General features: G+C 36.3%; 1 long non-coding RNA gene across 1 annotated transcript; it reads left to right on the top strand.

Annotated features, from left to right (window-relative positions):
* Positions 1 to 6,837: 6,837 nt before the first annotated feature.
* On the top strand, positions 6,838 to 9,305 carry LOC149774065 (uncharacterized). Its single transcript, XR_016417050.1, has 2 exons — positions 6,838 to 7,091; positions 8,876 to 9,305. It is a non-coding gene; the product is annotated as an uncharacterized LOC149774065 (long non-coding RNA).
* The last annotated feature ends 943 nt before the right edge of the window (positions 9,306 to 10,248 follow it).

Raw genomic sequence — 10,248 nt, 5'->3', positions numbered from 1 at the left:
AAACGTTTTAAATATTTCAAATTTTGCAGCACTAAACACAGACAGCCTGTACACGCCAGTGACTGTTGCGGTATATTTGATAGTATTATTTTGTTTGGACCATGTTGCAAATCCCGATAATACCGTGCATACGATGTTTGTGATATGTCCGGGAGTTATTCCAGCTGGAATTTTAATCAAATTGGTTTTATTGACGATCTCAGGAATTTCCGCTACGATGTTTGGCTGTGTTTGTTTGATCGTGTCTAGGCTAGTTTTGATATCAACGAGTTTTGTATCAATGGCGGGCGGAGTACCGAAGAATTTATTTATGGATTCGTCGGTTTTTTGAAAATTTCTTCGAAGTCTTGTAAAAGCGCCCACGTGAACATCATACTCGGCCCGCAGCGTGGACAGTTTACTGTCTACGTCGTCGACGTGTAGTTTGTTTGCGACGTCGTTGTCAAATTTTGGAGTTGTTACAGCTACTATTTTGTTTCCGTTCATGTTAAGTTCACCCGTCATTGTGTCACCGGTGTTTCTCACACGATTAGCAACACTTTTTGCAATTTCATCTCTAATTGTTGCAAACGATATACTTGAATCTCTGATTCTACCACCGTCAGTAAACACGGGAATATTATCCGTAACTGCACCAAGTACTCGCCGAACTATATCATTCCATTTGATATTGCTCTTTTTAGTTTACCATATCGATCTTGAAAAATAACAACCTCATCTGGGTCAACTCCAGCCAGGTTCATGATATCAGCGAGGTCATCTTTAGTCACATACTTCGACAGATCAACGTCGGATTTTATTTTCTTACTGGTAGAATATCTTCCGTAGATGTCAACCATTATAATAAGACCTGTTGTCTAAAACGCTTTACGCGCAACGAATCGGTTACTTGTATAATCATGCACAACTTTATGTGGTGGTTTGGATGATTTTGATATAGCGTCGAGTACATTAATTACCTCACGGCCACATATTGGCGGATCTGTCATTGTTTGTGTGGGTAGCGTTGAATACCAAACTTTACAACCAGAGGTTGTTGCGTGAAGTGGTGCGACATACTTCATAACCCGTACGAATCAAAATAAACGATTCCACGTGGATCAACCGCGTATGATACCCCATGAGTACCGGGTCCGGAACGTTCGTCGAGATTAATAATACCTGTTTCGAGTTTGTTTGGTTGTTTTGGTAATTGATCTCGCATAAAAACACCTCTAAAGGCTTTTATTTTTAATTTTTAGCAGCATCAAGTAAATCAAAATTTGATGCTGGAACGTCTAACGTGAAAGCCTCAGGCCTCTCCCCCAACGAGATCCTGGCAATCTTAAGCCGCGTCCCTTTTTTTTGTATCCATTTCCAGTTGCTTTCTTTAGTGCCATTCCAGCAGCTGTTCCAACAGCACCTAACGCGGCTGCTTTTGCTACGGCTGGAGCAGCAGCAGCTATTAACGCTGGAATAACCGCAAGAAGTGGAAATATACCACCTATTTTAACCATGTCTTTGATGGCGCTCGGAGAGAGATGAAATTGAACTCCGGTTTTTGATTCTAGGGCTTTATTGAAATGTTTAATCTGATTATTTGTCAACGATAATTTGTTTGGACCACCACTAATCTGATCTCGTTTTAATGATATTTTAGTTCCGCATTTGTTGGCGGTTTTTGATTGAAGCTTTTTTACCTGACCGGGAGTCAGAGTAACATTAACATGACTATACGACATTTTTTATATAAATAATATTTTTTCTGAATAATTAAAGATCTTCTACTGGTGCATCAACGACTCTCATTCGACCACTACCACCTTCAAGTAACATGGCTTTATCGCTAAGTATGACCGTGATTGCTCTGTAGAAGGCACCACCACCTGGCGGGTTAGTAACATGAGCTCGAAAGTGTATATCATCGACAGATTGCTTGGATAAATCAAGATGCTCCAGCGAAAAATAATAAATCGGATATAGACCTGTAAAATCTAGTTGTGATATTTGCAAACCGGTATCTATATTTTGATCACGTCCCATAAATGACATCAAACGATGATATGCACGCGCTACATGATTTTGATCAAAATTTAACAATATATCCTCAGCCGGTTCTTGATGTCCATTTATCCGTAAGGAAACTTCATTAACTCCAAGGTTATCAAATATCATATGTGAACGTTCTTGATTATTTATCAGGTCAATATTTTGCAGCGCAATAAAAATATGTCGTGGTGCAGAAACACTCTGTTGTGATGCTATATGCCATGTAAATAAACCATTAATATTGCTTTGAGCAGCATCTGTGGTTACTGTTAACCATGATAGCAATGATTTACCGCCTTGATCCATAAAATATAGTAATTTTTGTTCTTCAGTAATAGATGGTGTCATTACTGGCATCCACAATGAGATTTTTGATATATTTACTTTACCTTCAGCAACACCAGCACCTCGCCAGATTGCATCATTATCATTAACCTTTCTTACGAGTACAATTGTGTGTTTAGCTCCAAAGATTAACTTTCTAACATTTCTGCAAAATCCAAAGATGTGAGATAATGGAATTGCACACGAAAAAATTATATCATTTCCTGACAGCGCTGCTCGGCGTGTTGCAAATCCCAGGTTGTAAGTCGCACTAACACTTTTTATAATATCAAAAGCTGGTTGTGGATCAGATGCAGTATTTTGTGGTGTCCGTAACTTAATATACTGAACATGATCAGCGTTGTCAGTAATATCCTTAGCAAACATCATTGTTGGACCGGCTGATCTTGTAAAGTCGTCAGAATATCTCGCCAGACCAATTATTGTTGTAGCAACATCAACATCCTTCTGAATCGATTCAACATTTTTTCCATCAATCATGTATGTGGCGCTATCAAACAGTGCCATAATTCCGTTGTTGACAAAACCAACACGCAAATTGACATCATATGGCGTATTAGCTACAACATTCGTTACAAGTCTACCTTCTACTTCAATAAACGCTTCCGCGGGCAAGAAATATCTACTTGTATCATGAACCTGTAATTCGATTCTCCCCCGCTGATTTGGTTGTATTGCGTCATAGGAATAAAATTGATAATCACGTACAGATTCATACTTAAGGACAGGTGCCTCCATATCAAATGCTGGGTCTGATTCGCGCTTGAACATTTTTATTATAATTACCATTTTTCCAAATGGTGATCATCGTCCACGAAGACCACTTCCTGCTATTAAATTTGCTGTTATATATTTTTCCGCTTCTTCAGATAATTCCGATAGTTTTTTATTTGCAGCTTGATTTATTATTTTACTGACATCTGCAGGCATCACCTCAGTACTTGGTAATTTTACTAGTGGTTGTCGTTTTCGTCGCAATAATCGTGCTAGTCTTTCTTTGATCGCCGAGAACGCCTTACCAGCAACATTGACAATTGTACCAGGAGCTTTATCACGAACAATATCAATGGCCTTCATCGATAATTGTTTTGCAACAGGTGCTACATTTGGAACTATCCTTGTAAATAATCCCTGAATAACATCACCAAGTCCATCTCCGTAAGTAGCTCTATAGACTGGTAATCGTGAGTTTACCGCTCTGGCCTGTACAGGTTTGCGATGATTATTATGTATTATCATCTTATTTTTATTTGCCATTTATCTAACAACTAGTCATCAACAAGTTCATCGATAAGTTCTCGGTAAACGCCAATATCCATGATACCACCTTGAAATAGTCGCCGACAAATATCAGCTGCTTCATTAATTATTTCTGGTGAATTATTTCCGGCACGTTTTCCTCCTATGAGAACTTCTAACCCTGACACGTCATTGATGATATTATCAGGACATAAACCAGATCCTGTTTTAGGTTCATCTTGAGGTGGTGGTTGCATTACCGGAGTAAGTACTTCAGTGGTGTCCCGGGGTAAGCCAGGTAAGTCACTTCTTTGAAATCCAGGTGGTGTAAATGTTATTTCCAACTCAGGAATTTTCTTCCAGGAGGGTAATCCTTTAAGTATCTCTTCAGCCCTTTTAAGTTCCGACTTCAACATTTGCTGCGGCGAAGAAGATTGCTGTTGTTCTATTTGTTGCAGAGGTGAAGGAAGCTGATACTGGGAGTATTCTTCTTGTTCTGGTTGTTTCAGTCTCTCTCTATGAAGTCTTTTTACTTCTCCTTCAAGACTTTTGAATTCTGAACCTCTAGCTTGTTTTTTGTTGTAATATACGCGATATATCCATTTAATGAAATTATTATTATTTGTTTTTTCATAACGAGGTTTTAAAATACTAGATTTATTAAACATACTATTTAATATCATCTCAGGTAATTTTTCTCTTTCAGTATTTCTAATAACATCAACAACTCCTTCGTTAAATCTTGCAATTAATTCTAAGTTTTCTCCTGCCGGTTTGGGTTTAGATACATGTTCTTTTTGAACATCTGCGAGATCAGTACGAAGTTGTCCAATTTCTTCAAGTATTTCCTCACCAACAGGTGGAGGCTGAGCCGCAGCTATATCAGTTGGAAGATCTCGTAAAATCTTCTTTGCCTGTTTAGTTCTTCTTGCTATCTTTTCAGTCTGCGCTGCAGTTTGTTTTGATACCGGAAGAAGATCTTCTTTGATGACTGCAGTGACGGGCTTAAATAGTTTTTTAGTTTCTTCTTCATACTCAACTTGTGCTTCTTGCTGCGCTTGCAGATTTTTTCTGAATGAGTCTCTGACAGGAAGAAATTTTTTAATTGCTTCTAATCGTTCTCGAGCCATTCTTGCAGTATGAGATTCCGAATGTACCATTTTATTATAACATAATGATTTAATTAATATCAGCAGAAGGAGTGTAAATTTAATTAAAAAGATATCATTCAACTGTGCGTGGCTGCGTCAAGGAACCACTAACAAATGCGCCGTGGAGAATATTGTAAAAAACATAATTATCTTATAAAGAAAAATTCTCATGCTGGTCCACGAAGTTGTGTTGGATGTAACAACGGCGTTAGAGGATTATATCAGATTTGCAAAAATTGCGGTGGAGATCGATACAGAAGTTTGATGATATATTATAAGCACAGAAAGAACATAAATCCAAAAAAATAGAAAAACCACCATCAGAACTTGAATATTACTTGAAACAGAGAACAAATTCCGAAGATTCCGAAGATTCCGAAGATTTCCATGATTCAGATGAAAAGAAAAATATTCATCAAACTTGATATGGTGGTAAAAATTTCTTTTACAACATGAATAGCAGCAGAGAGGGGGCGTCTACAATTCTGTTTGGGACAAGCAATAATCGTAGACGTGGTATTGACCTCTATGAAGGGTCACTATTTTTTTTGGTCCAAACACAAGGGTGACCACTCCCTTAAGTGGTCTGATCGCCCTCTCTGCTGTTTGTTTCCATGGTTACCACATGCATCCAGGGTATCAATTTGGTGGTTTTTACATATGACAATCATAATGGAGTCTTTTTTTCATGGTTTGCATGTGATTTTGGAGAAAAATTATATACAAAAGTCAGATGGGGATGGTTTTATACACTGGAGAATGGAAGTAGATAGCTCAGGCCATGGGAAAAAGAGTATGGCCTGATGGCAAAATTTCATATGATGGTGCCCATAGATTGGCCTATATGGTTAAATACCATTTAACACATGCAACAATTCCCCAGAAGGGGGTGGGGGAAGATTTTATATATAAGCCACTTATGTCACAATCACTTACGTAACAATACTGACCATTTAACTTTAGAGACACACTCAGCAGATCAAAGCAGAGAACATTGTGAAAATAAGGACTGTGCACAAAACTGTACATGCTGCATTGGCTCTACCTGTAAATTGAATTCTTATATGTCGAGTCACATTGAATATCAATTATACCCGTCTTACTTCTTATCCTAGAATTAAAATCCTTGGCACCTATTCTATGTTCAGCATGTTTCTCATATGGGTACATTTCCTTTTTGGGCAAACATTATTGGAACTTTTCTGCATCCTTTTTGTTGAGGGAGCTAATAAATAAGGGAGGGGGTGTGTGTGTGTGTGTGTGTGTGATTTGGATTTTTAACGTAGCTTTAACAATGTTTCAGTCATATCGCTACGCTGTCTGCAATGTGGCAGTTTATTGTGATGTTTAGCACTGGGGCATCATGCCGCAGACATGTAGCATGATGTCCCACCCAGTCACATTATCCTGACACCGGGCCAACCAGTCCTATTGAAATAATCACAAAACAAATCACTGACGTTTCCGTTAACTTTCCTGTGACCCAGGTTATAAGAGTACACGGCGGAAGAATCGGCTTGTTAGAACCATTAGAGTGTCCTATGGAGCATGGCTCGGCACAAGCTACTGCAAAAACATCAAAATTAACTTGGTCTATACTAATTAACTTATTAATGATATGAATTCACTTATAGCTCAGTTTTATGAAACATCAGATAATAAAATAGCATTTATTTGATAAATAAAATATAACATTAAGAAATACCTGAGTACATGTATACAAAGGAGTGTAAAACCAGAAGGGCTCCCATCGTTGCTTACAATTTAAATGTCAGTCATACAGTAGTATAAAATAATAAAAGTATTATTTTTATACTAAATATATGACTGACTTTTATATTGTAATCAATGATACAAGCCCCTATGCGTACAACAACGTGTTTACTAATAATTTACCCTTTATGGCGCCTCAGATAAACTCAACAGACGCTGTATGTTGACCTACAGTGTACATGTAGAATAGCACTTTTAAACTGAACAGACAGAAATTTACGCGCGGGCCATGTTCTCTTAGCAAGGGCCACGCTGTTTATGAAGAAAGTTATTTAATATTCTCCTGCAACATGTTTGCGTTACCGATTGAAACAATATGTACAAACATAAATGTTCTTCGTATTATTTTATTGCTGATTGGGTGGATCAAGATAAAAAGATCAATTATACTAATTTTTTTCTTTTTACAGATTAAATTTCATGAAGGTCGCAAAATTTAATGAACACAACAAAGTTAGCAATCATTTGAAAGAAGTGCAAAACATTGACAGCAGCAGGAAGAAGTCAGACAAAACTGCATTGCCATGCTAGAGGAAATTCCAACTCCAGTAAAGGGTATGTATAAGACGCTTCAAATCTTTTGATATAATACACATGATAACATATGCATTTCAGACTCTAAAATTTGACCCCCAATACATTTTTGTTTTTAGATATAAAAATTGGAAACCAGATTTTGAATTTCTTTATATATTGCAAATGTACATATTTTGTACAAATGTATCCTAAAAGTTTTGGAGAAATCTTCCAGAGGACTGTTCCAGAAGTAGAGATGTCAATTTTTTGGAAATTTCTAATGTGTACCCATCATTCCTAACGATTGGTTACCAGAGTATACAATCAAAAGGAAATTGTATTAAACGTGAAGCTGAACTGCTTTGTTGTAGGTTCACGTGTTCCAACCCCAAAAAGAGCTGTAAGCATAATTATTACTAACATAAGTGGCAAAAATCATAATCTGAGCACGAGCATAAATTACATGCCATTATTACAGAAAACTGTATGAAAAATGTATATGCAGTTATAATTTTTGTCACAAATCAGCTGAACTCGTGTGGATTAGTAGTATGGATGAGAATAGACACAAAAGAAATTATAAATTATTTGTGCATAACAGTCATTTTGACTAGTGTACATGTCTACAGTAACTTTCACGAATTGTCATAAAGTCCATAAATGTTAATTGTTGTATTATCCTCAACCTGCCATGGTTCATCCCATAACGACGGTCCAGTGCAACATGTTTTTAAGTTTAACAAAATCTCTTTTCTCTAACATTTTTCAGTTACATAACATCCATCAGTTGCATTGATACATCCCGGGTTATTTTTGTTGTTGTTTTTTCTTCTTTTTTTAAAAATGATATCTGGTGCCATTTATTTTCTATTTAAGCTGGACTGCTATGTGTGTAGTATCATAATAGAATGGATCTAGGGCAGATGGTTTCACATTCAAGAACCTGTCTGTTTTCTTGGAACTGTTTGATGTAAAATTCATGCAGAAGTTACAAATGTATCAATTTTTGTTTGATTTTTTCAAAACTGTTATTAAGTAGCAAACTTTTTTTATCTTTATAATTCAGTCTGTATAGTTGTCCATTTCATTCATTTTTTGTCCTAACATGGTGGTATAAGAAGTGCATGTTACAGTAGCCATGTTAAACCAGACAGTCATATTGTGCTTAATTTTATTTGACCCAGATAATGTCACCAGGATCTGAAAACAAGAGTGTTTTAAGTCATGAGAAAATTGGCACATGAACCATGGACAGGCATGAAGTTAGGATGGTCAGGCTTGAAATGTCAACGTTGAATCTTAAATAGGTCACTTGAGAAAGGATTGTATTATTATACAGACCACGTATGACAAGTAAATTGTAAGCAACCATATGAGCCCCTGTGAACACCTTTTTTTTAACGGGTACCCAATTGTTCGTTTTATTACCCAGGTTATTATCTATGGGAGAATACCCGGGTACACATTGGCATCTTTATCCAGAAGTAGTCAAATTTGGAATATGCAACATGACTTGCAGGTATCTCATCAACAGTGCAGTTTATATGTTTGCTACTAAACTATGGTAATTCTATTGGTAGAGCTATTTGACTCATAGTCCAAAGGATGAATTTTCAGACTGGGTTGGCTGCGTAAGTGTGTCCTTGGGAAAACAGTTGGCTCCTATTTTCACAGTGTGATAAAGTGCCATCTAATCCAAACTACAATTATGTATTTTGCCTTTACCTTGTAAAACGAATCTTTAAAAATCAACCTTACATAATGTCTCAAATGCTGTGATCAGAAGAAAAAAACTTCTACCAACTTTTTCATTTCCATTTCAGGTTTCATTTTTCAAAAGTTCAAAACTGAGCCTGCTAACTTAAATTCAGTGGTCAACAGGAAGTGCATTGATTCAAAGAGAACAATCTCCAAGTGAAAATATTGTTGCAGACTGGCAAATAATGAAATTCAGAAGCAGGAATGTCAATTACACGTTTTGTTTGCTTCGAATTTTCTGGAACAGTGAAGAATGGTCTTCATGTGAAGCAAATTTCCAGCAGTATCTTTCATTATGACCTTAAAGTGTTTAGAATAAATGTGATGTATTAATATAACAGGTACATACATACATACATGCATACATACATACTCTAGTTGTCTTACCTTATTAAAAGATCACTAATCAACCTCAAATTATATGCTTATGATTACTAGATTTGAATATTGATCTTACTCTGTTTAATTCTTGTATTCAATAAAAACTAAATACTATAGTTGTTTTTTGTTGTTTTTGCTCATGTGAGTAGATGCTGCTCACGTGAGCAAAATCTTACTCACATGAGCGAGGTGTGGCTCACGTGAGCAAGGTGTGGCTCACGTGAGCAAGATATTGCTCTTGTTTTTCAATTCCTGCACATGTGATTTTCTTATTAGAATCTATTTGCTCACATGAGTTCTACCTAATTTGCATGTTAAATTGCACATGAGACTAACCTGAGTTAGATCTCACGTGAGAATCTCATGTGCAGAAGGGTAGGCAGTTTTGGTGTGGGGCTGTAATCAGCAGTTATGTTTGCATGAATGCTCATTTTTCTCATGTATTATGGCTTCGTTTTTATTCTGCCCATCCATGTTTGGGAAAAATGCCATACTGGCAATTTATCTGTCACTTGTGGACTCCTTGTACTAAATGTTTGGAAACACCATTTTGTCATAAATTTAATAACTTTAGATTTCTGAATGCTCACAGTCAAGCCTTTTCCATATAATTAGTACCACGAAACCTTCAAGTTCCAATAGCAACAAATTGAATGTTTTCTTTTTAATACTACATATCATTGTCAGGGCTCCAGGTAAGATTGTTTTGTGTTTACCATTTCTAGACTGGGTCTTAATTTTCCAAATAATTAGTTTTTGAGTCCATCAAGAGCCGATTTTGACAAATCAAGGGAGACAATTGCAGATATGCAGCAAATTTATTTGCAAATTTAATTCAAATAAAGCACACAAAAATTGATAGAGGTTTAGCACTTGACTAGAAAATCCTAAATTATTTAGAACTTCAATTCAAATAAAGCAAGAACATTGACAAACGTTAACACTCCACTAGAAAGTCCTTAATTATTGGAATGCATATCAAAATTCTTAAGAAATAACATTACATCAAAGGTAAACCCATCGTAAAATTCATAGCACTGGTTGCATTTTATGTAAA

Source organism: Sinohyriopsis cumingii, unplaced genomic scaffold (genome assembly GCF_028554795.1).
Source record: "Sinohyriopsis cumingii isolate HCF-2022 unplaced genomic scaffold, ASM2855479v2 utg000426l, whole genome shotgun sequence".
NCBI lineage: Eukaryota > Metazoa > Mollusca > Bivalvia > Unionida > Unionidae > Sinohyriopsis > Sinohyriopsis cumingii.
The sequence above is the reverse complement of the archived record's forward strand: the minus strand, read 5'-3'. Positions and strand labels throughout refer to the sequence as shown.